The sequence below is a fragment of the Cetorhinus maximus genome, chromosome 1 (genome assembly GCF_964194155.1).
Source record: "Cetorhinus maximus chromosome 1, sCetMax3.hap1.1, whole genome shotgun sequence".
Taxonomy (NCBI): Eukaryota; Metazoa; Chordata; class Chondrichthyes; order Lamniformes; family Cetorhinidae; genus Cetorhinus; species Cetorhinus maximus.
The window spans coordinates 79,556,253-79,583,220 of NC_135879.1; the positions used below are offsets into that span (position 1 = coordinate 79,556,253).

Here is a 26,968-nt window from a genome sequence, read left to right on the forward strand (position 1 = left end):
ACAACACAAGGGTCAGTCAATGACCATCTCCTACAAGAGAGAATCCAACCATTGCCCCTTGATATTCAATGGCATTACCATCACTGAATCTCCCACTATCAACATCCTGGGGGTTACCATTGACCAGGAACTGAACTGGACTAGCCATATAAATACTGTGGCTACAAAAGCAGGTCAGAGGCTAGGAATCGTGCGATGAGTAACTCACCTCCTGACACCCTAAAACCCATCCACCATCTTCAAGGCACAAGTCAGAAGTGTGATGGAATACTCCCCACTTGCCTGGATGAGTGCAGCTCCCCCAACACTCAAGAAGCTTGACACTGTCCAGGACAAAGCAGCTCGCTTGATTGGAACCACATCGACAAACATTCACTCCCTCCACCACTGATGCACAGTAGCAGCAGTGTATACCATCTACAAGATGCACTGCAGAAATTCACCAAGGCTCCTTAGACAGCACATTCCAAACCCACAACCACTACTATCTAGAAGGACAAGGGCAGCAGATAGATGGGAACACCACCACCTGGAAGTTCCCCTCCAAGTCATTCAAAATCCCAACTTAGAAATATAGCGCCGTTCCTTCACTGTCGCTGGGTCAAAATCCTGGAACTCCCTTCCTAACAGCACTGTGGATGTACCTACAACTCATGGACTGCAGCGGTTCAAGAAGGCAGCTCAATACCACCTTCTCAAGGTCAACAAGGGATGGGCAATAAATGCTGGCCCAGCCAGCGAAGCCCACATCCTGTGAATGAATAAAAAAACATAATAATTAGACCAATATTCCTCAGTCAGTGCTAGCCACAGAAACTGTGGAAGTGCCATCATGACCAGTTGCTGCCACTAGAAAACTCTTAACAATTCTAATAGAATTGAAGCGAAAGGTTCTGTACTTACACCATAGAAAGTATTTGGTAAGATACCAATACATTTTAACAATAGCCTTCAGCTGGAATATCGTGTTCAATTCTGTACACCACAATTTAGGAAGGATGTCAAAGCCTCAGAGAAGGTGCAAATAGATTTACTAGAATGGTGCGAGGGGTAAGAAAGTGATTATATGGCAAGGCTTGTAGAAATTGGGATTAGTCTCCTTAGAGCAGGGAAGGTTAAGAGGCAATTAGATACAGATGTTTTGATGGTTTTGATAGAGTGCAAAAGGAGAAATTATTTCCAGTGGCAGAAGGTTCAGTAACCAGAAGACATCTGCAGGGCCACGAGGAAAGAGCAGGGGAGTGGAATTCATCAGGTAGCTCTATCAACCTGCCAATGCAGGGATGAGGGGCTGAATGGCCTCCTGCATTGTATCATTCCATGTTCTCCATTTAGAACACAGAGCAGTTTAGGTAGTGGCTGAATCAATTTCTAAATAGTATTCACTAATTAGATAGTGTCACATAATATAATTAAATGTTTCCAAGTTCCTATGTCAGTTTCACTGTAGAACATAGGACTTAGGAGCAGGAGGTCTTTCGAACCTGCTCTACCATTCCACAAGAAGGAAAAAGTACGTTATTTATTTTCTGTAAATTGCAATACATTTTCATTGTAGAATAAATATTTTCTTCAGCAAAATGTAATAGAATATCCCAAAGTAATACAATTTGCAAATTTAATAAAATGAGCTGAACTAATGATGAAAAACATGCATTTTTATTCCACCAGAGTTGACCAGGATCCGATGAATTGTCAGTGATACCCGCAGAATCTGTGGAATAGACCAAAGTGCTGGCATAGCCAGTTGCTGGCACTAGAAAACTCTTAATAGTTCTGATAGAATTGGTCTGTACATTTCCAATACTTGGAAGAATCTGGTAACATTTTAACAAGCCAAAATTCAGACACGCGCGGGATACCAATGACCCGCGGTAACATCAGGATTGCTATTAGCGACTATAACAAAATACTTATGAAATATTTATTATTTTGGAAAACCCCATAATTGCCAAATGTGGTTTAAAAATGTAATGCTCAATGGGTAAATGTTTAATAAGTAAACAGCACAAACTGCGTAATGTTTCCGGCTGCGGTCCCAGGGTGGGTGTTTTAGCCTCAGGAGCCCACGGTCCGGGGAAGAGGTCAGGAAAGTCAGATAAAAATTCCTGCTACAGATCGTAATTCTGAAATCAAAAATGCAGTTCAGGTCTTCTAAGAAGGTGAAATGCAAAGCTTACATGGCTGTTGTTTTTTTTGGGGGGGGGGGGGTGGTGTTTGGGGGGCGAGGTTAGAGACAATTAAAACTTTTCAAAAGAAAACAAAACGTTAAAGCTGCAATGGAAAATCCAAAATCCGGCCTGGTCACATATCTGGTACTCCAGATAATTAACCCAAAATGAGATGCAGTCAATCCTGTAACCTGATTTTTTAAAAAAAAAATATAACGGATGAACGAGTGCCTTTTTCTCTGAATCTATCTCGAATGACTATAGAGATCCCGTTGAACGGTGTAGTGTCCGTTTGCGCTGTCTTCATGCTGTGCGCCGGTACCAACCTTGGGAGACACCACCAGCCTCAGAAATGTCAGAGAATTCATACTGCGAAAGACTGCTCCAACCACCTCTCCACTGGGGTGCTAAACACACGAAGCAAACATTGATCAGGAGAAACACACGAGCAACCCGGCACTCGGGTGAAGATAGCTCAGGGAGCGGGTGCTGCCCTCTCTTTGATGGACATCTGAGTTCTCCAATCAGAGCAGACAGTGTGACTGTGATTGACAACTCCCTCTGCACTTGACGAGTCACACTTCCTTTAAACACAGCTTTATTCACTTGGGGCAATTGCATCATATCGCTTTAAATTTGGAAAGTTTGAGTCAGCAATTTTGATAATCACATATTGCAGTTTAGAAATGTCAGTTATTTTGATCGCGCGCATGCGCGTTTATTGCCGGTTGGAAATGTGTGTCTGCAGTTGCCGATCGACAACCCTGGGAATCACAGGCACAAAAACACCTGGAAAAACTCAAGCAGGCCTACAGCATCTGGAGAGGAATACAGTTGACCTTTCAAGTCCGTATACTGTATTCCCCTCCGCAGATGCTGTCAGACCTGCTGAGTTTTTCCCAGGTATTTTTGTTCTTGTTTACTTTTATCTGGGAATCGCAGTCCAGGCGCAAAGTAAATCAGTTCCAGTTGGGAAGATTTGAGAAGGTGGGGGGGGGAAGAAAGGGGATAATGAAGGAGATAGGCGGGGAGGAAGGGCTTAGGGAGAGGGGGAAATGTGGAGAGGGGGAGGAAGAGAAGGAAGGAGAGGAGTTTGGAGAGAGTGGGAGGTGTAAGAAGTGGAGGGGAAGAGGGAAATGAGGCGGGGGCGGAAGGTGAAAAACAGGGGAAAAAGGAGTGGGGTTAGGGGAAGGAAAGGAGGCGGGAGAAGAGGAGGGAATGTGGCAGAGAGTAGGGAAGAGAAAGAGGTGGGGGGCGCGGGAAATGGGAAATAGAGGTGAGGGGGGTAGAGGAGTACAGGGGAGAAAGAGGGGAGGGTGGGGACATTAGGGAAGAGAGGGGATGGGGAGAGGTGAATGAGGGAGGGAGGGATGAGGGAAGGAGGAAGAAGAGCAGTTGGGGTGGGAAATGGAGGAGAGAGAGAGGTGGCGCTGTGACTGGCCTGGTGCTGAAGTGACAGAATAAGACAATCCCCGTGACTGAGTCATTCAGAGAGAAGCAGCGGAATTCCCGGAGATTTCTTCCCCAACAGGCTCCGCCCGGGTATGATTCTTCCGCTCGAGTCGCGGATTTATAACAGCCAAAATAAAACAATTGTGTCTGAACTAAAACATTCACCACCATTTATACAGCGTCTTTATGAAAAACCAGACTCGGAAGGAACTTACATAAACTCTGCAAAGAATCACCATGGATTCCGGGAAAGGTACAGTCAACAGTTCAGCTTCATTAACATTGATTTCGGAATAGCTGAGAAAGAAGACAAAATCCAAACAATCCTTAAGAAAATCCATGAACATAATGCTGGAAATCCCGATTATTTCTATGGTCTTATGCAATACTGTCATGGTAATTTATATCTGTGTAGATTCTGATGGTGTCATCCATTTAACTCACCAGTAGCAACACAAGTTGACCATTCTGGCATCCTTTCCAACAGAGGGCGCTAGTGAGAAGTGACTGAAGCATTCTGGGAGAAGTCATCGCAGCCACCGCGACTCAGGAGGGAATCGAGGAGAAGGACTCTTGCACTCAACAGGAGGAAGGGCATCCAACAGAGGGCGCTGGTGAGAAGTGACCGAAGCATTCTGGGAGAAGTCATCGCAGCCACCGCGACTTAGGAGGGAATCGAGAAGGACTCTTGCACTCAACAGGTGGAAGGGCATCCAACAGAGGGCGTTGGTGAGAAGTGACTGAAGCATTCTGGGAGAAGTCATCGCAGCCACCGCGACTCAGGAGGAAATCGAGGAGGACCCACTGTCAAAGAATGGAATAGCCCCAAACACTACATTGCTGTAGTGTTTCCATCCCTCTCTCCTCCTCAAACCTAAAAAAAAGAGGAAGAGGCAGTGCCTTCAGGAGTGCACCAGATCTGTGAGTGGATTTTAAAGAAAAAGCAGCTGATTGGTGAGTAAATCCTGGGAGCAGACTCAGAGGGAGGAGCACTGGAGCAGTGAGTATAAATCTAGCTTACCTCGAGGATTCGCAGCCTTGTCTCCAGGGAGCAGACTTGGAGGGAGGAGCAGTGAGTATAAATCTAGCTTACCACGGGGACTCGCGGCCTTGCCTCTAGGGAGCAGACTCGGAGGGAGGAGCACCGGAGCGGTGACCTCGGGGCACAGAGTAACTGAAGCCAAAACTGAAAAAGTGACATCACAGGAAAGCTGTGACCTGATTGGTTGGTAGGAAATCTGCAACAACTTTGAAAAAAAACACTGCAAAGCTAATTAATAAATTAATTATCTAAGTAGAGACGGCTGGGCAGGTGATGTGCTGTAGCTGTATGATCTGGGAGCTGGCCATTGCATTGCGAGCCGCAGTGACCACATCTGCAGCAAGTGTTGGTTGCTGGAGGAACTCTGGCTCAGAATTGATGAGCTGGCGTCCGAGCTCCGGACGCTGCGGCACATCCGGGAGGGGGAGAGTTACCTGGACGCTTTGTTTCAGGAGGCGGTCACACCCGGTAGATTAAGTACCTCAAGTCCGGTCAATGGTCAGGGTCAGCAGGGTGTGACTGCAAGTGAGGCAGGTAGAGGGATCCTGTGTTCAGGAACAGAGGAGCCTCAGCTCTTGACCTTGTCCAACAGGTACGAGGTACTTGCTCTCTGTGTGGATGAGGAAGAGGGCTGTAGGGAGGATGAGCCAGCTGACCACGGCACCGTGGCACAGGAGGCCATTCAAGAGGGGGGAGCAAAAAGACAAGTGGTAGTTGTAGGGGACTCTATAATTAGGGGAATTGATAGCTTCCTTTGTAAGCAGGATCGAGAGTCCCGCATGGTACGTTGCCTGCCTGGTGCCAGGGTGAGGGGCATCTCTGACCGGCTTGAAAGGATATTGGAGAGGGAGGGGGAAGATCAAGTTGTTGTGGTCCACGTTGGGACAAATAACATAGGTAAGACAAGGAAAGAGGACCTGTTTGGGGATTATCAGGAACTAGGAACTAAATTATAGAACAGGTCCTCAAGGGTTATAATCTCTGGATTACTACCTGAGCCACGTGCAAATTGGCATAGGGACACGAGAATAAGGGAAGTAAACACGTGGCTAAAGGAGTGGTGCGGGAAAGAGGGGTTCCATTTCGTGAGGCACTGGCATCAGTATTGGAACAGGAGGGATCTGTACCGTTGGGACGGTCTCCACCTGAACCGATCTGGGACCAATGTTCTAGTGAAAAAGGTAAATAAGGTGGTCAATAGGACTTTAAACTAGAAAGTGGGTGGGGGGAGGGAAAGGTAAAACTCCAAGAAATATGACTAATGGGAAACAAAGCAGCAGGTTAGCTTGTGTGGCGGGCGGGGGAGTGGGGGGGGGTGGGGGGTGGGGGGAGTGGATTCAACTTAATGGAAAATTATGAAAAAACTGAGAAGAAAGGTGAGCCCAGGAGAGGCTCCGGAACACAAAATAGGACAGAGTGTTTGGAAAAGGCTAGGAATCTAACTTCAAGCACATCAGATAAAGGGACGACAATGAGAAAGGGGACGGGAAATACAGGACTGAAGGTGTTGTATCTGAATGCACGTAGTATACGAATTAAGGTAAATGAGCTTGTGGCACAGATTGAAATTGGCGAGTATGATGTGGGCATCACGGAGACATAGCTGCAAGGGGATCAGGACTAGGAGCTAAATATCCAAGGATTTACATCCTATCGAAAAGATAGGCAAGTTGGCAGAGGGGGTGGGGTTGCTTTGTTAGTAAGAACTGAAATTAAATCGATAGTAAGAAATGATGTAGGGTCAGATAATGTAGAATCTGTGTGGGTAGAGTTGAGGAACCGCAAAGGTAAAAAAACCATAATGGGAGTTATGTACAGGCCTCCGAACAGTAGTCAGGATGTGGGGCACAAGATACACCAGGAGATAGAAAAGGTGTGTAAGAAAGGCAAGGTTACAGTGATCATGGGGGATTTCAATATGCAGGTAGACTGGGAAAATTAGGTTGGTAGTGGATCCCAAGAAAAGGAATTTGTGGAAAGTCTACGAGATGGCTTTTTGGAGCAGCTTGTGGTGGAGCCCACTAGGGGACAGGCAATTCTAGATTTAGTGATGTGTAATGAGGCAGATTTGATAAGGGAGCTTAAGGTGAAGGAACCCTTAGGAGGAAGTGACCATAATATGATAGAATTTACCCTGCAATTTGAGAGGAAGAAGCTGAAATCAGATGTAACGGTACTACAGTTGAATAAAGGCAACTACAGAGGCATGAGGGAGGAGCTGGCCAGAATTGATTGTGAGATGAGCCTAACAGGAAAGACAGTGGAACAGCAATGGCAGGAGTTTCTGGGAGTAATTTGGGAGACACAGCAAAAATTCATCCCTAGGAAGAAAAAGCATACTAAAGGGAGGACAAGGCAACCATGGCTGACAAGGGAAGTCAGGGACAGCATAAAAGCTAAAGAGAAAGCATACAGTGTGGCGAAGAGCTGTGGGAAACCAGGGGATTGGGAAGCCTACAAAGACCAACAGAGGACAACTAAAAAAGAAATAAGAAGGGAGAAGATTAAATATGAGGGTAAACTAGTCAGTAATATAAAAGAAGATTGCAAGAGTTTTTTTATATATATAAAGGGTAAGAGAGAGGCAAAAGTGGACATTGGGCCGCTGGAAAATAATGCTGGAGAAGTAGTAGTGGGGAACAAAGAAATGGCGGAGTAACTGAAAAGGTACTTTGCGTCAGTCTTCACAGTGGAAGACATGAGTGACATCCCCAAAGTCCAAGAGAGTCGGGGGGCAGAGGTGAGTATGGTGGCCATTACCAAGGAGAAGGTGCTAGGAAAACTGAAAGGTCTGAAGGTGGATAAATCATCTGGACCAGATGGATTACACCCCAGAGTTCTGAAGGAGATAGCTGAAGAGATAGCGGAGGCTTTAGTGATGATCTTTCAGGAATCACTGGAGTCAGGGAGGGTCCCAGAGGACTGGAAAATCACTAATGTAACCCCCCTGTTTAAGAAGGGAGTGAGGCAAAAGATGGGAAATTACAGGTCGATTAGCCTGACCTCAGTCGTTGGTAAGATTTTAGAGTCCATTATTAAGGATGAGATTTCAGAATACTTGGAAGTGCATGGTAAAATAGGGCAAAGTCAGCATGGTTTCATCAAGGGGAGGCCATGCCTGACAAATCTGTTAGAATTCTTTGAGGAGGTAACGAGTAGGTTAGACAAAGGAGAGCCAATGGATGTTATCTACTTGGATTTCCAGAAGGCCTTTGACAAGGTGCTGCACAGGAGGTTGCTCAGTAAGATAAGAGTCATGGTGTTAGAGGCAAGGTACTAGCATGGATAGAAGATTGGCTGTCTGGCAGGAGGCAGAGAGTGGGAATAAGGGATCAGTGTTGGGACCACAACTTTTCACTTTATACATTAATGATCTAGATGAAGGAACTGAGGGCATCCTGGCTAAGTTTGCAGATGATACAAAGATAGGTGGAGGGACAGGTAGTATTGAGGAGGCGGTGAGGCTGCAGAAGGATTTGGACAGGTTAGGAGAATGGGCAAAGAAATGGCAGATGGAATACAACGTAGGTAAGTGAGAGGTCATGCACTTTGGTAGGAAGAATAGAGGCATAGACTATTTTCTAAATGGGGAGAGAATTCAGAAATCTGGAGTGCAAAGGGACTTGGGAGTCCTAGTCTAGGATTCTCTTAAGGTTAACTTGCAGGTTGAGTCGGTAGTTAGGAAGGCAAATGCAATGTTGGCATTTATTTCGAGAGGACCAGAATATAAAAGCAGGGATGTGCTGCTGAGGCTTTATAAGGCTCTGGTCAAACCACATTTAGAATATTGTGAGCAATTTTGGGCCCCGTATCTCAGGAAGGATGTGCTGGCCCTGGAGAGGGTCCAGAGGAGGTTCACGAGAACGATCCCAGGAATGAAAGGCTTAACATATGAGGAATGTTTGAGGACTCTGAGTCTATACTCGATGGAGTTTAGAAGGATGAGGGGAGATCTGATTGAAACTTACAGAATACTGAAAGGCCTGGATAGAGTGGACTTGGGGAAGATGTTTCCATTAGTAGGAGAGACTAGGACCCGAGGGCAGAGCCTCAGAGTAAAGGGAAGACCTTTTAGAACAGAGATGAGGAGAAACTTCTTTAGCCAGAGAGTGGTGAATCTATGGAATTCATTGCCCCAGAAGGCTGTGGAGGCCAGGTCATTGAGTGTATTTAAGACCGAGATAGTTAGGTTCTTGATTGGTAAGGGGATTAAAGGTTACGGGGAGAAGGCGGGAGAATGGGGTTGAGAAACTTATCAGCCATGATTGAATGGCGGAGCAGGCTCGATGGGCCGAATGGCCTAATTTCTGCTCCTATGTCTTATGGTCTTATGGTCTTTCAAGGCCAGTGTATTCTGCCTGAGGCTTGATGCCCAAAACTGTACACAATACTCCTGATGCGGTCTAACCAAGCCTCAGTATAGCTGAACCCTCTGCTTGTTAAGGCTAATATTTCATTAGTCTTTTTTTGCCTTTACAAAATGTACAAGTAATCTGCAGATGCAAAATAAAAACGAGAGAAAAGCGAACTCTGTTGATAGACGATCTATACCTGCAATAAGTTTGTTAGCTTTTCCAGCTGTGCTTATCAGATGCTTCGCTCCACCAGGAGGAATGGGTGAGCAGAATGGACAGCGTGAGAGGTGTTATATGAACGGAAAATGCTGGACCTTTTCGCCAAGGCAGGCAGCATCTGTGGAGAGAGAAACAGGTGGTAACTTTATGCGTTTAAGTGTTAGTGTTTCTCTTTCCACGGATGCTGCCTGACCTGCTGAGAATTTCCAGAATTTTCTGTTTATATTTCAGATTTCCAGCATTTGTAGTCTTTAAAGGCATCCACTGCCTTTAAGAGTGAAAGGTATGTTTTGTGTGAGCTAACTTGGTTCTGGTGTAATTGCTGTAATTTAGGAAGGTGGTTTTGAAGCTTTAGGGGTCTAAATACAATGTCAACTTTGAAGAGACAAGAACAGTGATCTTTAGGTCTATAAGGGTGAAGGGTTAAGCCTTAAAACCTCCAAAGTCGTGATCAACAGATTTCTCTGATCATCTTTGCATAGGCAGCATGTCAGTCTCTCCTTCTACACCTTTTCTATCACATCACCAGCTAGAAAACAAACAACTCCAGTACTTGTTCAGCACCCATTCTCAAATTCCTTCTCCCATGCATTAATCAGGGCACCAACATTGTGAACTTTATCAGTGATCACTCCATCACCAAAGCCAAAGAACATAAGAAACAGGAGCAGGAGAAGGCCATTTGGCCCCTCTAGCCTGCTCCACCATTCAAAGGATCATGGCTGATCTGATTGTGGCTTTAAGTCCTGCCCACTGCCCATAACCCTTGACTCCCTTGTACATCAAAGTTCCATCTAACCGAACCGTAAATGTATTCAATGACCCAGTGGAGAATTCCACTTGAACCACTGGAATCTGTTGCCACCTTCTTGGGTGGTAAGAAAAATCCAGGTCAGTTTTTCCTTTTCCAGGAATCAATTTGTGTTCAGGTCCCAAGGAAACTCATGAAAAAGCCAATGATCATCACCTAAGGTCCAAGTGTTATTAAGCAATGAATGCAACTATGTCTTAGGGTGTGATTCTGATCATTGACAAGAACATTCTTGTGGTTATAATTAAGATATCCTCAACAAGGTTCGTTCAGGCAAATACATTTGATAAGGGGTGTAGCCCTGGCCTGTGTGACCTGCGCGACCACAAAAACTGCAAGGTGCTGAGTCCACAGGAACCTCAAGATGTTACTTACATCTCTAGTCTCTAGACTATCTTCAAAAATGGTTTCCTGATTGCAGCACTTTACCACTGACTGGAAAATGCCAGACATGCCAAAGTTGGAATAAAACACCTGGTGATAATCAGCTGTGGGTTTCCTTGCCTGTGCTTGACCTTCGTTGTGGCTTTATGGGATCCGGGGTCAATGTTGAGGACTCCTAGCACCACCCGCTCCGGACTGTGATGCCTCTGGGAAGTCTGCCGGTGGGCCAGAATATACAGAGGAATGGTGATGATGGAGGAGTCTGGGACATTGGTTGATAGATATGATTCTGTGAGTATGACTATGGCTGTTGTTTGATTAGTCTGTGGGGCAGCTCTCTAAATTTTGAAACAAGTCCCCAGATGTTAGTGAAGATGACTTTGCAGGGCCGACTGGGCTTGGTGAGTCTTTGTTGAGCCTGAATTCATTACCTAAATTATAGAATGTCTGTCAGATTTTATTCTTATTATACTTTTTTTCTACTGTTTTGATACAAGTAGGCCATTAATTAGGGCAGTTAACAATCACCCATATCGCTGTGGTCTGGAGTCACAGATAAATAAGGACGGCAGGTTTCCTTCCCTAAAGAATATTGGTGAATTACTTGGTTTTAACAACAATTACACAGCTTCATGGTCACTATTGTTGATGCCAGCTTTTTACAGAGTCATAGAAGTTTACAGCACAGAAAAAAGCCCTTCTGCCCATCGAGTCTGAGCTGGTCAAACAAGCATTTTCCCATTTTCCAGCACTAGGCCATAGCCTTGTATGCCATGGCATCACAAGTGCACATCCAAATACTTCTTAAATGTAATGTGGGTTCCTGCCTCTACCACCCTTTCAGGCAGTGAGTTCCAGATTCCCACCACCCCCTGGGTAAAAAAATGATTCCTCGCATCCCCTCTAAACCTCCTGCCCCTTACCTTAAATCTTTTCCCTCTGGTTATTGATCCCGCCACCAAGGGGAAAAGTTCCTTCCTGTCTACCCTATCTATGCCCCTCATAATTTTATACACCTTAATCATGTTCCCCCCTCAATCTCCTCTGCTCCGGGCAAGTGTCCTATATGCCCTCTTAACCAAAACAAAAACAGAAACAGAAATACCTGGAAAAACTCAGCAGGTCTGGCAGCATCGGCGGAGAAGAGTATAGTTGACGTTTCGAGTCCTCATAACCCTTCAACAGAACTAAGTAAAATTACGAAAGGTGTGAAATATAAGCTGGTTTAAGAGGGGTGGGGGGGGGTTTGTTGGGACAAGCAGCCAGTGATAGGAGGAGATAACTAACAGCTGTCACAGACAAAAGAACAAAGAGGTGTTGAAGGTGGTGATATTATCTAAAGGAATGTGCTAATTAAGAGTATAAGACAGGACAGATAAGGTAAAGATAGCTCTAGTGGGGGTGGGGGAATACTAAAAGGTAGAAATAAACAATGGTGGAAATACATTTAAAATTAGTGGAAATAGGTGGGAAAAGAAAAAATCTATATAAATTATTGGAAAAAACAAAAAGGAGGTGGAAGAAACGGGAAGGGGTGGGGATAGAGGAGAGAGTTCAAGACCTAAAATTGTTGAACTCAATATTCAGTCCGGAAGGCTGTAAAGTGCCTAGTCGGAAGATGAGGTGCTGTTCCTCCAGTTTGCGTTGAGCTTCACTGGAACAATGCAGCAAGCCAAGCACAGACATGTGGACAAGAGAGCAGGGTGGAGTGTTGAAATGGCAAGCGACAGGGAGGTCTGGGTCTTTCTTGCGGACAGACCGCAGGTGTTCTGCAAAGCGGTCACCCAGTCTGCGTTTGATCTCTCCAATGTAGAGGAAACCGCATTGGGAGCAATGAATGCAGTAGACTAAGTTGGGGGAAGTGCAAGTGAAATACTGCTTCACTTGAAAGGAGCGTTTGGGCCCTTGGACAGTGAGGAGAGAGGAAGTGAAGGGGCAAGTGTTGCATCTTCTGCGTTTGCATGGGGAGGTGCCGGGGGAGGAGGAGTAGGGGGTGACGGAGGAGTGGACCAGGGTGTCACGGATGGAACGATCCCTACGGAATGCCGCCAGGGGGGGTGAGGGGAAGATGTGTTTGATGGTGGAATCATGCTGGAGTTGGCGGAAATGGCAGAGGATGATCCTTTGAATGCGGAGGCTGGTGGGGTGATAAATGAGGACAAGGGGGACCCTATCATGTTTCTGGGAGGAAGGAGAAGGCGTGAGGGCGGATGCGTGGGAGATGGGCCGGACACAGTTGAGGGCCCTGTCAACTACCGTGGGTGGAAAACCTCGATTAAGGAAGAAGGAGGACTTGTCAGAGGAACTGTTTTTGAAAGTAGCATCATCAGAACAGATGTGACAGAGGCGAAGGAACTGAGAGAATGGGATGGAGTCCTTACAGGAAGTGGGGTGTGAGGAGCTGTAGTTGAGGTAGCGGTGGGATTCGGTTGGCTTGTAATGGATATTGGTGGACAGTCTATCACCAGAAATTGAGACAGAGAGGTCAAGGAAGGGAAGGGAAGTGTCAGAGATGGACCATGTGAAAATGATGGAGGGGTGGAGATTGGAAGCAAAATTAATAAATTTTTCCAGGTCCCGACGAGAGCATGAAGCAGCACCGAAGTAATCATCGATGTACCGGAGAAAGAATTGTGGGAGGGGGCCGGAGTAGGACTGGAACAAGGAATGTTCCACATACCTCGTAAAGAGACAGGCATAGCTGGGGCCCATGCGGGTACCCATAGCCACACCTTTTATTTAGAGGAAGTGAGAGGAGTTAAAGGAGAAATTGTTCAGTGTGAGAACAAGTTCAGCCAGACGGAGGAGAGTAGTGGTGGATGGGGATTGTTGGGGCCTCTGTTCAAGGAAGAAGCTAAGGGCCCTCAGACCATCCTGGTGGGGGATGGAGGTGTAGAGGGAATGGACGTCCATGGTGAAGAGGAGGCAGTTGGGGCCAGGGAACTGGAAATTGTTGATGTGACGTAAGGTGTCAGAGGAATCACGGATGTAGGTGGGAAGGGACTGGAGAAGGGGAGAGAGAATGGAGTCAAGATAGCAAGAAATGAGTTCCGTGGGGCAGGAACAGACCCCCATGATCAGTCTGCCAGGACAGTCCTGTTTGTGGATTTTGGGTAGGATGTAGAAGCGGGCCGTCCGAGGTTGGGCGACTATCAGGTTGGAAGCTGTGGAAGGAAGATCTCCAGAGGAGATGAGGTCAGTGACAGTCCTGGAAACAATGGCTTGATGTTCAGTGGTGGGGTCATGGTCCAGGGAGAGGTAGGAGGAAGTGTCTGTGAGTTTACGCTCAGCCTCTGTGAGGGTAGAGGTCAGTGCACCAGACAACAACAGCACCAAAACAAAAACAGAATTACCTGGAAAAACTCAGCAAGTCTGGCAGCATCGGTGGAGAAGAAAAGAGTTGACGTTTCGAGTCCAACATGACCCTTCAACTGTTCTGTTGAAGGGTCATGTTGGACTCGAAACGTCAACTCTTTTCTTCTCCACCGATGCTGCCAGACTTGCTGAGTTTTTCCAGGTAATTCTGTTTTTGTTTTGGATGTCCAGTATCCGCAGTAGCTTTTTGTTTTTACAACAGCACCACCCTTGTCAGTGGGTTTGATGGCAATGTCAGCGTTGGACCTGAGAGAACGGAGTGCAGTAAGTTCAGAGAGAGACAGGTTAGAATGGGTGAGAGGAGCAGAGAAATTGAGACGACTAATATCACACTGACAGTTCTCAATGAAAAGATCAAGAGAAGGTAAGAATCCAGAGGGAGGGGTCCAGGTGGAGGGAGAATATTGGAGGTGGGTAAAAGGATCCGTTGGTTTTGCTTCCAATCACCACCCCTCCATCATTTTCACATGGTCCATCTCCGATACTTCCCTTCCCTTCCTTGATCTCTCTGTCTCAATTCCTGGTGATAGACTGGCTGCTTGTCCCAACAAACCACGCACCCCCCCCCCCCTCTTAAACCAGCTTACATTTCACCCCTTTCCTAATTTTACTTAGTTCTGTTGAAGGGTCATGAGGACTCAAAACGTCAACTGTACTCTTCTCCACCGATGCTGCCAGACCTGCTGAGTTTTTCCAGGTATTTCTGTTTCTGTTTTTGTTTTGGATTTCCAGCATCCGCAGTTTTTTGTTTTTATCTCTGTGTTTAATTGACTGCCACCTCTCTTCAAGAAATGCCTACCTTGAAGAAGTTTTGTTCTACTCTCCGTCAGGATTTTCGAATCTCTCTCTTGCCTTGTTCACCTTCATTGCTTTCCATTTCTCTCCTGGTGTTTGACAAGGTGGTTACTAAAACTCGCTTTCACAGACATATTTCCTTTCTCAGTGACTGTCTCCGTCTCCAACTTACCCCACGTGGATTTCAACTGAAATTCCATCCCTCATGTTTCGAATCCACCCAGGATTACAGCTATCTCCAGGACATACAACGTTCCTCGGATTGCTGTTCCCGTCGCATTCTGAGATCCACACTCAGTGCCATGCACCGCCATATGAACACACTCAACCTCTCCCTCCAGCAGCACAAAGCTGAAACCCCAGTTTCATTTTATTCTTCGTCTCATCCGACGCCTCAACAAGAAATTTTTTCTCTTTCTCTCAGGTGCTAAGGAACGCAAGCTCCAACAACTCATTGACACCAACACCCATCCAGGACCCTCCACCCCTGCCTGTCCCTTTGTCCCCACCCTGTCTTCCAATCCCAGCCCCGGCCGTATATTCACTATACCCCCTGACCTTCCCCTCTTCGATGCTGGACGTTCAGTGCTCAGCAAAGTACTTAGTTTCATACCCTTACGCCCTCATCTCAATGAATTTCGGGCTCGGCACGATGCTGAACTCTTCTTCCGCCGCCTTCGTCTCCGTGTTCACTTCTTTGGGCAGGAGTCTTCTCCCTGTTCAACGGATCCTTTTACCCACCTCCAATATTCTCCCTCCACCTGGACCCCTCCCTCTGGATTCTTACCTTCTCTTGATCTTTTCATTGAGAACTGTCAGCGTGACAATAGTCGTCTCAATTTCTCTGCTCCTCTCACCCATTCTAACCTGTCTCTCTCTGAACTTACTGCACTCCGTTCTCACAGGTCCAACTCTAACATTGTCATCAATCCCGCTGACAAGGGTGGTGCTGTTGTTGTCTGGCGCACTGACCTCTACCTCTCAGAAGCTCAGCGTCAACTCTCAGACACTTCCTCCTACCTCTCCCTGGATCATGACCCCACCACTGAACATCAAGCCATTGTTTCCAGGACTATCACTGACCTCATCTCCTCTGGAGATCTTCCTTCCACAGCTTCCAACCTGATAGTTGCCCAACCTTGGACGGCCCGCTTCTACCTCCTACCCAAAATCCACAAACAGGACTGTCCCGGCAGACCGATCGTATCGGCCTGTTCTTGCCCCACGGAACTCATTTCTCGCTATCTTGACTCCCTTCTCTCTCCCCTTGTCCAGTCCCTTCCCACCTAGATCCGTGATTCCTCTGACACCTTACGTCACATCAACAATTTCCAGTTCCCTGGCCCCAACCGCCTCCTCTTCACCATGGACGTCCAATCCCTCTACACCTCCATCCCCCACTGGGATGGTCTGATGGTTCTCTGCTTCTTCCTCGAACAGAGGCCCGAACAATCCCCATCCACCGCTACTCTCCTCCGTCTGGCTGAACTTGTTCTCACACTGAACAATTTCTCCATTAACTCCTCTCACTTCTTCCAAATAAAAGGTGTGGCTATGGATACCTGCATGGGCCCAGCTATGCCTGTCTCTTTATGGGGTATGTGGAACATTCCTTGTTCCAGTCCTACTCCGGCCCCCTCCCACAACTCTTTCTCCGGTACATCGATGATTACTTCGGTGCTGCTTCATGCTCTCGTCGGGACCTGGAAAAATTTATTAATTTTGCTTCCAATCTCCACCCCTCCATCATTTTCACATGGTCCATCTCTGACACTTCCCTTCCCTTCCTTGACCTCTCTGTCTCAATTTCTGATGATAGACTGTTGACCAATATCCATTACAAGCCTACCGACTCCCACAGCTACCTCAACTGCAGCCCCTCACATCCCACTTCCTGTCAGGACTCCATCCCATTCTCTCAGTTCCTTCATCTCCGTCACATCTGTTCTGATGATGCTACTTTCAAAAACAGTTCCTCTGACATGTCCTCCTTCTTCCTTAACCGAGGTTTTCCACCCACGGTAGCTGACAGGGCCCTCAACCGTGTCCGGCCCATCTCCCGCGCATCTGCCCTCATGCCTTCTTCTCCCTCCCAGAAACATGATAGGGTCCCCCTTGTCCTCACTTATCACCCCACCAGCCTCCGCATTCAAAGGATTATCCTCCACCATTTCCGCCAACTCCAGCATGATGCCACCACCAAACACATCTTCCCCTCACCCCCCCCGGCAGCATTCCGTAGGGATCGTTCCCTCCGTGACACCCTGGCCCACTCCTCCATCACCCCCTACTCCTCCTCCCACGGCACCTCCCCATGCAAATGCAGAAGATGCAACACTTGCCCCTTCACTTCCTCTCTCCTCACCGTCCAAGGGCCCAAACACTCCTTTCAAGTGAAGCAGCATTTCACTTGCACTTCCCCCAACTTAGTCTACTGCATTCATTGCTCCCAATGCTGTTTCCTCTACAATGGAGAGACCAAACACAGACTGGGTGACCGCTTTGCCGAACACCTTCGGTCTGTCCGCAAGAATGACCCAGACCTCCCTGTCGCTTGCCATTTCAACACTCCACCCTGCTCTCTTGCCCACATGTCTGTCCTAGGCTTGCTGCATTGTTCCAGTGAAGCTCAACGCAAACTGGAGGAACAGCACCTCATCTTCCGACTAGGCACTTTACAGCCTTCCGGACTGAATATTGAGTTCAACAATTTTAGATCTTGAACTCTCTCCTCTATCCCCACCCCTTCCCGTTTCTTCCACCTCCTTTTTGTTTTTTCCAATAATTTATATAGATTTTTTCTTTTCCCACCTATTTCCACTAATTTTAAATGTATTTCCACCATTGTTTATTTCTACCTTTTAGTATTCCCCCACCCCCACTAGAGCTATCTGTACCTTATCTGTCCTGTCTTCTACTCTTGATTAACACATCCCTTTAGATAATATCACCACCTTCAACACCTCTTTGTTCTTTTGTCTGTGACAGCTTTTGGTTATCTCCTCCTATCACTGGCTGCTTGTCCCAACAAACCTCCCCCCCCCCCCTTAAACCAGCTTATATTTCACCCCTTTCCCAATTTTACTTAGTTCTGTTGAAGGGTTATGAGGAATCGAAACGTCAACTGTGCTCTTCTCCGCCGATGCTGCCAGACCTGCTGAGTTTTTCCAGGTATTTCTGTTTCTGTTTTTGTTTTGGATTTCCAGCATCCGCAGTTTTTTGTTTTAATTGCCTTCTTAACCACCTTATCTACCTGTCCCGCTACCTTAAAGGACCGGTGGACATGTACACCAAGGTCCCTCTGATCCTCGGTACTTCCCAGAGTCCTACCTTTCATCGTGTATTCCCGTGCCTTGTTTGTCCTGCACAAGGGCATCACCTCTCACTTATCCATATTACGTTCCATTTGCCACTGATCAGCCCATATGACCAGCCCGTCTATATCCTCCTGTAATCTAAGCCTACCCTCCTCACTATTTACCACCCCCAATTTTCATGTCATCCGCAAACTTACTGATCAACCCTCCTACATTCAACTCTAAATCGTTTATATATACCACAAACAGCAAGGGACCCAACACTGATCCCTGTGGAACCCCACTGGACATAGGCATCCAGTCAGAAAAACACCCCGCGACCATCACCCTCTGCTTCCTGCCACTCAGCCAATTCTGGATCCAATTTGCCAAATTGCCTTGGATCCCATGGGCTCTTACCTTTGTTATCAGTCCCCCATGCGGGACCTTATCAAAAGCCTTGCCATAGCCCAAGTAGACTACGTCAAATGCATTGCCCTCATCTACACATCTGGTCACTTCTTCAAAAAATTCAATCAAATTGGTCAGACATGACCTCTCCTTAACAAAACCATGCTGACTGTCCTTGATTAATCCCTGCCTCTCCAAGTGTAGATTATTTCTGTCCCTCATAATTGCTTCCAATAGTTTTCCCACCGCTGAGGTTAGACTGACGGGCCTGGTTTGCTCCTTCCTCCCTTCTTGAATGACGGTACCACATTGGCTGTCCTCCAGTCCTCTGGCACCTCGCCTGTGGCCAGAGAGGTATTGAAAATTATTGGCAGTACCCCTGCTGTCTCCTCCCTTGCCTCACACAACAGCCTGGGATACATTTCATCCGAGCCTGGAGATTTATCTACTTTTAAGCCTGCCAGACCACTTAGAATTTCCTCCCTTTCTATGTTAATTTCTTTAATTATATCACAGTCCTTCCGCCTGATTTCCATACCCACATCATCCCTCTCACTTGTGAATACCGACACAAAGTATTCATTTAGAACCCTACCTACACCTTCTGGCTCCACAAACAAATTACCACTATGGTCCTTAATGGGCCCTACTCTTTCCCTAGTTATCCTCTAAGAACATAAGAACTAGGAGCAGGAGTAGACAATTCAGCCCCTCGAGCCTGCCCCACCATTCAACACGATTATGGCTGATCTCATTTCGGCCTCAACTCCAATTTCCCGCCCTCTCCCCATAACCTTTGAGTCCAATACTAATTAAAAATCTGTCTATCTCCTCCTTAAATTTATTTACTCTGAGGTAGAGAATTCCACAGGTTCACGACCCTTTGAGAAAAGTAATTCTTCCTCATCTCTGATTTAAATCTACCACCCCTTAGCCTAAAAAACTATGGCCTCTTGTTCTAGAATGCCCCAGAAGTGGAAACATCCACTCCACATCTACTTTGTCTATCCCCTTTAGCATCTTATGTACCTTAATTAGATCCCCTTTCATTCTTCTAAACTCTAGCGAGTATAGGCCTAAACTGCTCAATCTCTCCTCATAAGACAAGCCCTGCATCTCTGGAATCAATCTATTGAACATCCTCTGAACCACCTCCAATGCAACTACATCCTTCCTCAAGTAAGGGGACCAAAATTACTCTTAATGTACTTGTAAAATAACTTTGGATTTTCCTTTATTTTACCTGCCAATGTTTCTTCATGCCCCCATTTTGCTCTCCTAATTTCCTTTTTAAGTTCCCCCCTACACATTCTATACTTCTCTAGGGCTTCTGCTGTTTGGAGCCCTGGGTATCTGCCATAAGCCTCCCTTTTTCTCTTTATCCAATCCTGTATATCCCTCGACATCCAGGGTTCCCTGGACTTGTTGGTCCCACCCTTTATCTTTACTGGAATATGTTGGCCCTGTACTCTCCCTATTTCCTTCTTGAATGAGTCCCACTGCTCTGATGCAGATTTACCTAAAAGTAGTGCTCCCAGTCCACTCTGGCCAAATCATATTTGATCTTATTAAAATCGGCCTTCCTCCAATTTAGAACTCTGATTTCTGGCCCATCCTTGTCCTTTTCCATAACAACCTTGAATCTAATGGAGTTATCTGCAAAATGCTCCCCCAGTGATACCTCTACCACTTGCCCGGCTTCATTCCCTAAAATTAAGACCAGGACTGCCCCCTCTCTTGCAGGACCTTCTACGTACTGGCTTAAAAAGCTCTCCTGGGTGCATTTTAAGAATTCCGCTCCCTCTAAACCTATCACACTATGACTAACCCAGTTAATGTTGGGGAAGTTGAAATCCCCCACTATTATTGCCCTATTATTTTTACACTTCTCTGAAAGTTGCCTACATATTTGCTCTTCTTTTTCTCTCTGACTATTTGGGGGCCTATAGTACATTCCCAGCAATGTGATTGCTTGATTTTTGTTGTTAAGTTCTATCCATATGGCTTCATTTGAGGAGCCTTCTAAGATGTCATCCCTCCTTACTGCTGTAATTGATTCCTTCATCAATATTGCGATACCCCCTCCTCTTTTACCTCCTTCCCTGTCTCGCCTGAAGACCCTATATCCTGGAATATTGAGCTGTCAATCCTGCCCCTCTCTCAACCATGTCTCTGCGATAGCAATTACATCATACTTCCATGTGTTAATTTGTGCCCTCAACTCATCTACCTTATTCGTCAGACTCCTTGCATTAAAATAAATGCCATCCAACCTTGCCAAACTCCCTTATGCCTTAACTGGCCTATAATTTCTATGCCTTCCAGACTCACTTGCTCTCTCTTATAATTTTAGCAGTGCATCTCCCCCGCTGAACCTCCTCTCAGAATCCCATCCCCCTGCCAAGCTAGTTTAAACCCTCCCCAACAGCACTAGGAAACCACCCCACAAGAATGTTGGCCCCATTCCAGTTTGAGTGCAACCCATCTGCCTTAAACCGGTCCTACTGCCCCCCAGAAACAGTCCCAATGTCCCAGAAATCTAAAGCCCTCACTCCTGCACCATCTCTCCAGCCACGCATTCATCTGGACTAACCTCCTATTTCTAAACTCCTTGCATTAAAATAAATGCCATCCAACCTTGCCAAACTCCCTTATGCCTTAACTGGCCTATAATTTCTATGCCTTCCAGACTCACTTGCTCTCTCTTATAATTTTAGCAGTGCATCTCCCCCGCTGAACCTCCTCTCAGAATCCCATCCCCCTGCCAAGCTAGTTTAAACCCTCCCCAACAGCACTAGGAAACCACCCCACAAGAATGTTGGCCCCATTCCAGTTTGAGTAGCACCGGAAGTAATCCAGAGATTACTACCTTTGAGGTCCAGTTTTTTAATCTGCTTCCTAGCTCCCTAAATTCTGCTTGCAGGACCTCATCCCTCTTTCTACCTATGTCATTGGTACCAATATGTACCACGATCTCTGTCTGTTTGCCCTCCCGTTTAGAATGCCCTGCAGCCGTTCTGTGACATCCTTGACCCTGGCACCAGGGAGGCAACACACCACCCTGGAGTCACATCTACGGCCACAGAAATGGCTGTCTGTTCCCCTCTATCGATACTATCGAGTATCCTACCACTATTGCTCTTCCTCTCTTTTTCTTCCTCCCCTGTGCAGCTGAGCCACTCACAGTGCCATGAGCATGGCTGCACTCTCCAGAGGAACCGTCAATCTAACCGTTTTCCAACACAGAAAAACGGTTCACGAGCAAGATGCACCCTGGTGATTTCCTGACTACCTGCCTGACACTTTTCTTCTGACTGATGGTCACCGTTCCCTCTCTGTCTGCACTTCTGTAAACTGTGGGGTGACCGCGTCTAAAAACGTGCTATCCACGAAACTCTCAGCCTCGCAGATGCACCTCAGTGCCTCCAGCTGCCACTCAAGTTCCGAAACTCGGAGCTCAAGTAGCTGCAGCTGGTGGCACTTCCTGCACACGTGTTCGTTCAGAGCGCAAGGAGCATCTAGGACTTCCCACATGTTGCTGGCAGTACATAACATGGAACTGAGCTGCCCTGCCATGTCTCTAATTGAAAAAAAGACCCTTACTTTAAGTTAAATACAGTAAAAAAATTAAATTATTTATGTACTTTAAATAAAAACTAGAACTCTTACCTTTCTTTAGCTTAATCTATTTTAAACTGGAGACAAACACTTACCCACTACTCACCAGTCAGCTCTCACTTTTGTGCTGATGTCACTTTTTGAAGCTTCTCCGCACTCGCTCTGGTTCTGATTTTATTCAGATTTATTTAATTAACTGAATTCAGTTTCACAAACTGCCATGGTAGGATTGGACCTCACATTTCCAGATTACCTGATGGCAGGTCAAAGGCTGGGAATTCTGTAGTGAGCAACTCATGCCCTGACCCCCAAGAACTTCCTACCATCTACAAGACAGAAGTCAGGAGTGGCTCCCACTTCCGATTTCAAGGTTGGATCCTGGAAGACAATGTACAACTGCAGCTCGTACAGTTCTTCCATTCTTGTATCCCTCAGCGCATCTTTTCAAAATTGTCTACAGAGACAGTTTTAAGAGACTGCTTCCCATTCAGCTGATTAGCGAATAGTTTTGCAGTTCTTTCATTAATAACTGAATGTATTTGAACAGATTTTTTCCACTTGTGTCTTAAACCAGGTCTTTGTTTGACCTTCCTTTCCTGAACTCACTCTCCTGCTAAGGGTTGCTATGCTTTCACGGTTAATTGTTTTTGCGTTTTTCTCTCCCTTATCCTCTGATTTTATCCATCATACCTTGTTTAAATCTAACTATTGCTTTCGGGTCAGGGAGGTGGAAAGTGTTGAGGCAATAAAAGAACCATGGCATCTCAACTCCATACATTAAATAATACGGAGTTTTAGGGGACACTGTTCCTGATGCAGATGAGGGCTATCGAGTAATAGTTGCACTTCTGTTATGCTGGTGGTCCACTTATTTCTGCTGATTCTCAATAGTTTGCCCAATAGCTTTTTTACTTCCTGTTTTTTACTTTCCACTGGTCCCACCGATTGAGGATGATGTGGCATGCTGTGCTCTAACCAAATCCCCCTTTGTTCACAATAGTTTTTGAGGACCCTGGGGACAAAGGCTCCACCTTAATCACAGTTTAGGATTTTGGATGCACCAGCTACAGTAACAATGGCCGTAATAGCATTGATGTGTCAATTTTCCAAAACAGTTTTTGTGGGGACCAGCCAACAGAAGAAAGTGCATCCAAGAACAAACAAAAACTAATTAAATCCCAATGATGAGGGAAGTGGTCCATTGGAGTCAATAAATAAGTTTTGCATTAGTCATTTGACCTTACAGAAGCCAATGGTGGCAATTTAATAAGTGATGACTTATTAGTTAAATTACTTGACTCACAATCACCTATGAATGTTTTACATGCTTTAAGCATGCTTGGCCACTGATGCAAGGACATAAATTTGCAGAATGTTGTTCTGGCACCTCAATGTGCTTGAATTTTACCCTCGTGAGCTTCTTTTGAAAAAGAGCAGAAGAAAGGAGGACCCAGAAACAGACAGCAGCACCTAAAAGAGCAGGAGAGAGGAGGATCCAGAGTCAGACAGCAGCAACTGAAAGATCGAGAGAGAGGAGGACCCGGAGACAGACAGGAGCTCCTAAAAGAGCGGAGAAGAGGAGCACCTGTAGACAGACAGCAGCAACAGAAAGAGTAGGAGAGAGGAGGACATAGAGACAGACAGCAGCAACTAAAAGAGCAGGAGAGAGGAGCATCTGGAGACAGACAGGCAGCCAGCCCAGTCCAACCCGTGGCTTCAGAGCGGACAGACTGTGTCTATTCCTCTGACTATATTGTCGTTTACTACAGCTACTTTCCTGTTAACCCTGCTTGAATAGCTTCCTGTATCATGGTGCCATCGTTAGTTTGGTCATCCACCCTGCAGCTCTTGCTTTCGTCCATACAGACTGCAAGAATCTCAAACCTGTTTGGACAATTGCAAGGGCTGAGGCTCCTCCACTTCTTTCTTCTGGATCCCCATACCTGCCTCACTCACAGTCACAGCCTCCTGTCCCTGACCATGGACCAAATCAGACAATCCTACCCTAAGGGATAGGAAAGGTTCTGAGAAATATCAAAGTGTGACATCACAGGAAAACAAGTAGTTGATTGATTGGTGAGTATTTCTCCCTTTTATCTTTCAAAACTTGGGTAATTTTAGTAATTGTAAGGTTTTATGAGTAGTAGTAAGGTTTACTAATAGTAGGAAAGCTTATTAGATTGGCTGGTGAATATTTCCTATTTATCTTAATTCGGGAAATTCAATTGGGGTAAGCGGAACATTTATTGAAATAATAAGAATATAAGCTTGGGCAGGACTAGAGACATTAATTAAAATTTAATCAGTAAAATAATTAACTAATTAAAAGCTATAAGGATGGCAGGGCAGGTGATGTGTGGCGGCTGCAGAATGTGGGAGCTCGTGGATACTTGTATTATCCAAGGCAAACACATCTGCAGTAATTGTCCTCGACTTGAGGAGCTTCATCACAGAGTCACTGAGCTGGAGGCTGAACTGTAGAGACTGCAACACATCAGGGAGGGGTAAAGTTACCTGGACACTTTGTTCCAGGAGGTGGTCATACCCCTTAGGATAGGATTGTCTGATTTGCTCCATGGTCAGGGACAGGAGGCTGTGACTGTGAGTGAAGCAGGTATGGGGATCCAGAAGATAGAAGTGGAGGAGCCTCAACTCTTGCAATTGTCCAAACAGGTTTAAGATTCTTGCAGTCTGTATGGACGAAAGCAGGAGATGCAGGGTGGATGACCAAACTGACCATGGCACCATGATACAAGAAGCTATTCAAGCAGGGTTAATAGGAAAGTAGTTGTAGTAGATGACAATATAGTCAGGGGGATAGACACAGTTCTGCAGCTGAGTGCATAAGTGCAGAAGGCTGTGCTGCCTGCCCAGTACCAGGGTTCTGGACATCTGCTCTGGGTTGGAGAAGAAATTACAGTGGGAGGGAACGATCCAATTGTCCTGGTTTACATGAGTATCAACAACATAGGTAGGACAAGGAAAGAGGTTCCCTGGATTACTACCTGAGCCATGAGCAAATTGGAGTAGGGTAAATAAAATTAGAATGTTAAATATGTGGCTCAAAGATTGGTGTGAGAGAAATGGATTTCAATTCATTTAGTATTAGTAAAAAGTAGTACTGGAGAAATTAATGGGACTGAAAGCTGATAAATCCCCTGGACTTGAAGATCTTCATCCCAGAGTGTTGAAAGAGGTGGCTGTAGAGATAGTGGATGCACCATCTACCAAAATTCTATAGAGTTTGGAATGGTTCCTGCAGATTGGAAGGTGGCAAATGTAATCTCACTATTCCAGAAAGGTGAGAGAGAAAACAGGAAACTACAGACCTATTAGCCTGACATCAGTAGTTGAGAAAATACTAAAATCTATTATGAAGGATGTAATAACTTAGAAGATAATAGCAGGATTGGACAAAGTTAATATGGATTTATGAAAGGGCAATCATGTTTGACAAAGATTTTTTGAGGATGTAACAAGCAGAATAAGTAAGGGAGAACCAGTGGATGTGATGTATTTGGATTTTCAGAAGGCTTTCGATAAGATCCCACACAGAATTAGAGCACAGGGGACTGGGCGTAATCTACTGGCTTGAATTGAGAATTGGTTAATGGATAGAAACAGAGAGTAGGAATAAACAGGTCATTCTCAGGTTAGCAGGCTGTTATTAGTGGGGTACTGCAAGGATCAGTGCTTGGTCTCAGCTATTCACAATCTATATTAATGATTTGGATGTGGGGATTAAATGTAATATTTCCAAGTTTGCTGATTACTCAAAATGAGGTTGGATTGTGAGTTGTGAGGAGGATGCAAAGAGCCTTCAAGGGGATTTAGACAGGCTGAGTGGGCAAGAACATGGCAGATGGAATATAATGTGGAAAAATGTGAAGTAATTCATTTTGGTAGGAAAAACAGAAGTGCAGAATATTTCTTAAGTGTTGAGAAATTGGGAAGTGTTGATGTCTAAAGGCACTTGAGTGTCCTTGTTCATAAGTCTCTGAAAGCTAACATTCAGTAGCAGCAAGCAGTTGAGAAGGCAAATGGTATGCTGGCCTTTATTGCAAGAGAATTTGAGTATAGGAGTAAAGAAGTCTTGCTGCAATTGTATAGCACCTTGGTGAGACTGTATTTGGAGTATTGTGTGCAGTTTTGGTCTCCTTACCTAAGGATATAGTTGCCATAGAGAGAGTGCAACAAAGGCTCACCAGGTTAGCTTGTGGGATGACGAGATTGTCCTATGAGGAGAGATTGAGGAGACTGGGACCATATTGTCTGGAGTGTTATGACCGATAAAGTTGGTAAGGTGGAGTTATTTAAAAATCCCAGAGGGAAACTTTAAACAACTGTCATAACCTATAATTTTCACTGTTATGTTTGAGATGCAACTCTAAATTCAGAAATCAGACCGTCAGTTCTTGAGGTTTTACATTGAACTAATTGATACATTTTATTAATTTATACAGGTTAAAAATATACATACACATGGCTATAAATTACTACTATCATAACTTTTAACAAATTCCCAAACTAATCTCCATGAAGGCAACAGCAATCCATAGACTTAACCAAACCAGGCAAAGCATTTTCACCTTATGAATTCAAAATGAGGTTCTTTTCACTGTGGAGCCAGTTGGAGGCTTGCAGCTGCCTTTTGATCTCACATTGCCTCTGCCTGCACACCCGAAAACTACTGAAATTATACCTACCACCATTGATTGAATTCAAATTCTCATTGTCTCACCAGTCTCTTTGAACTTTACCTTTTAAGAATGAAACCCCATTCATTGTACCAATTTTATTAGTAATATAAACATATTGCTTGGTAGGTGCTAGAAAGTGTCAAGTTTTCACCCCACTTCTTGAATGTTCTATTCAAAAAATGCAAATATACTCTACCTCTTTGTTTACATCTCAAACTAGTACATAATCAAAGCACCCAGACTACCTGACTTTAATCTAATTAAGGCATAGCCGCAAACTAAACTTCTTTCAAAAGAAAAATATTTTCCAAAATATTATGCACACTAATAGCTTCATGA

At 45.5% G+C, this 26,968-nt stretch overlaps 2 protein-coding genes across 5 annotated transcripts in view; one reads left to right on the forward strand and one right to left on the reverse strand.

Annotated features, from left to right (window-relative positions):
* The window catches only part of tifa (TRAF interacting protein with forkhead associated domain), a 235,230-nt gene that overhangs the window by 71,757 nt on the left and 136,505 nt on the right, over window positions 1–26,968 (reverse strand). For 3 of the 4 annotated variants that reach the window (XR_013576703.1, XR_013576698.1, XM_078542874.1), the window contains exon 1: window positions 2,498–2,681. The gene's annotated coding sequence lies outside the window, so the exon portion shown is untranslated. Of the gene's footprint in view, window positions 1–2,497; window positions 2,682–26,968 lie in introns of those variants that run through there. The other variant, XM_078542882.1, reaches the window with a different exon arrangement.
* alpk1 (alpha-kinase 1) overlaps window positions 24,883–26,968 on the forward strand; it is a 150,784-nt gene continuing 148,698 nt past the window's right edge. Inside the window, exon 1 of the mRNA XM_078542855.1 lies at window positions 24,883–24,960. The gene's annotated coding sequence lies outside the window, so the exon portion shown is untranslated. The remainder of the gene's footprint in view (window positions 24,961–26,968) is intronic.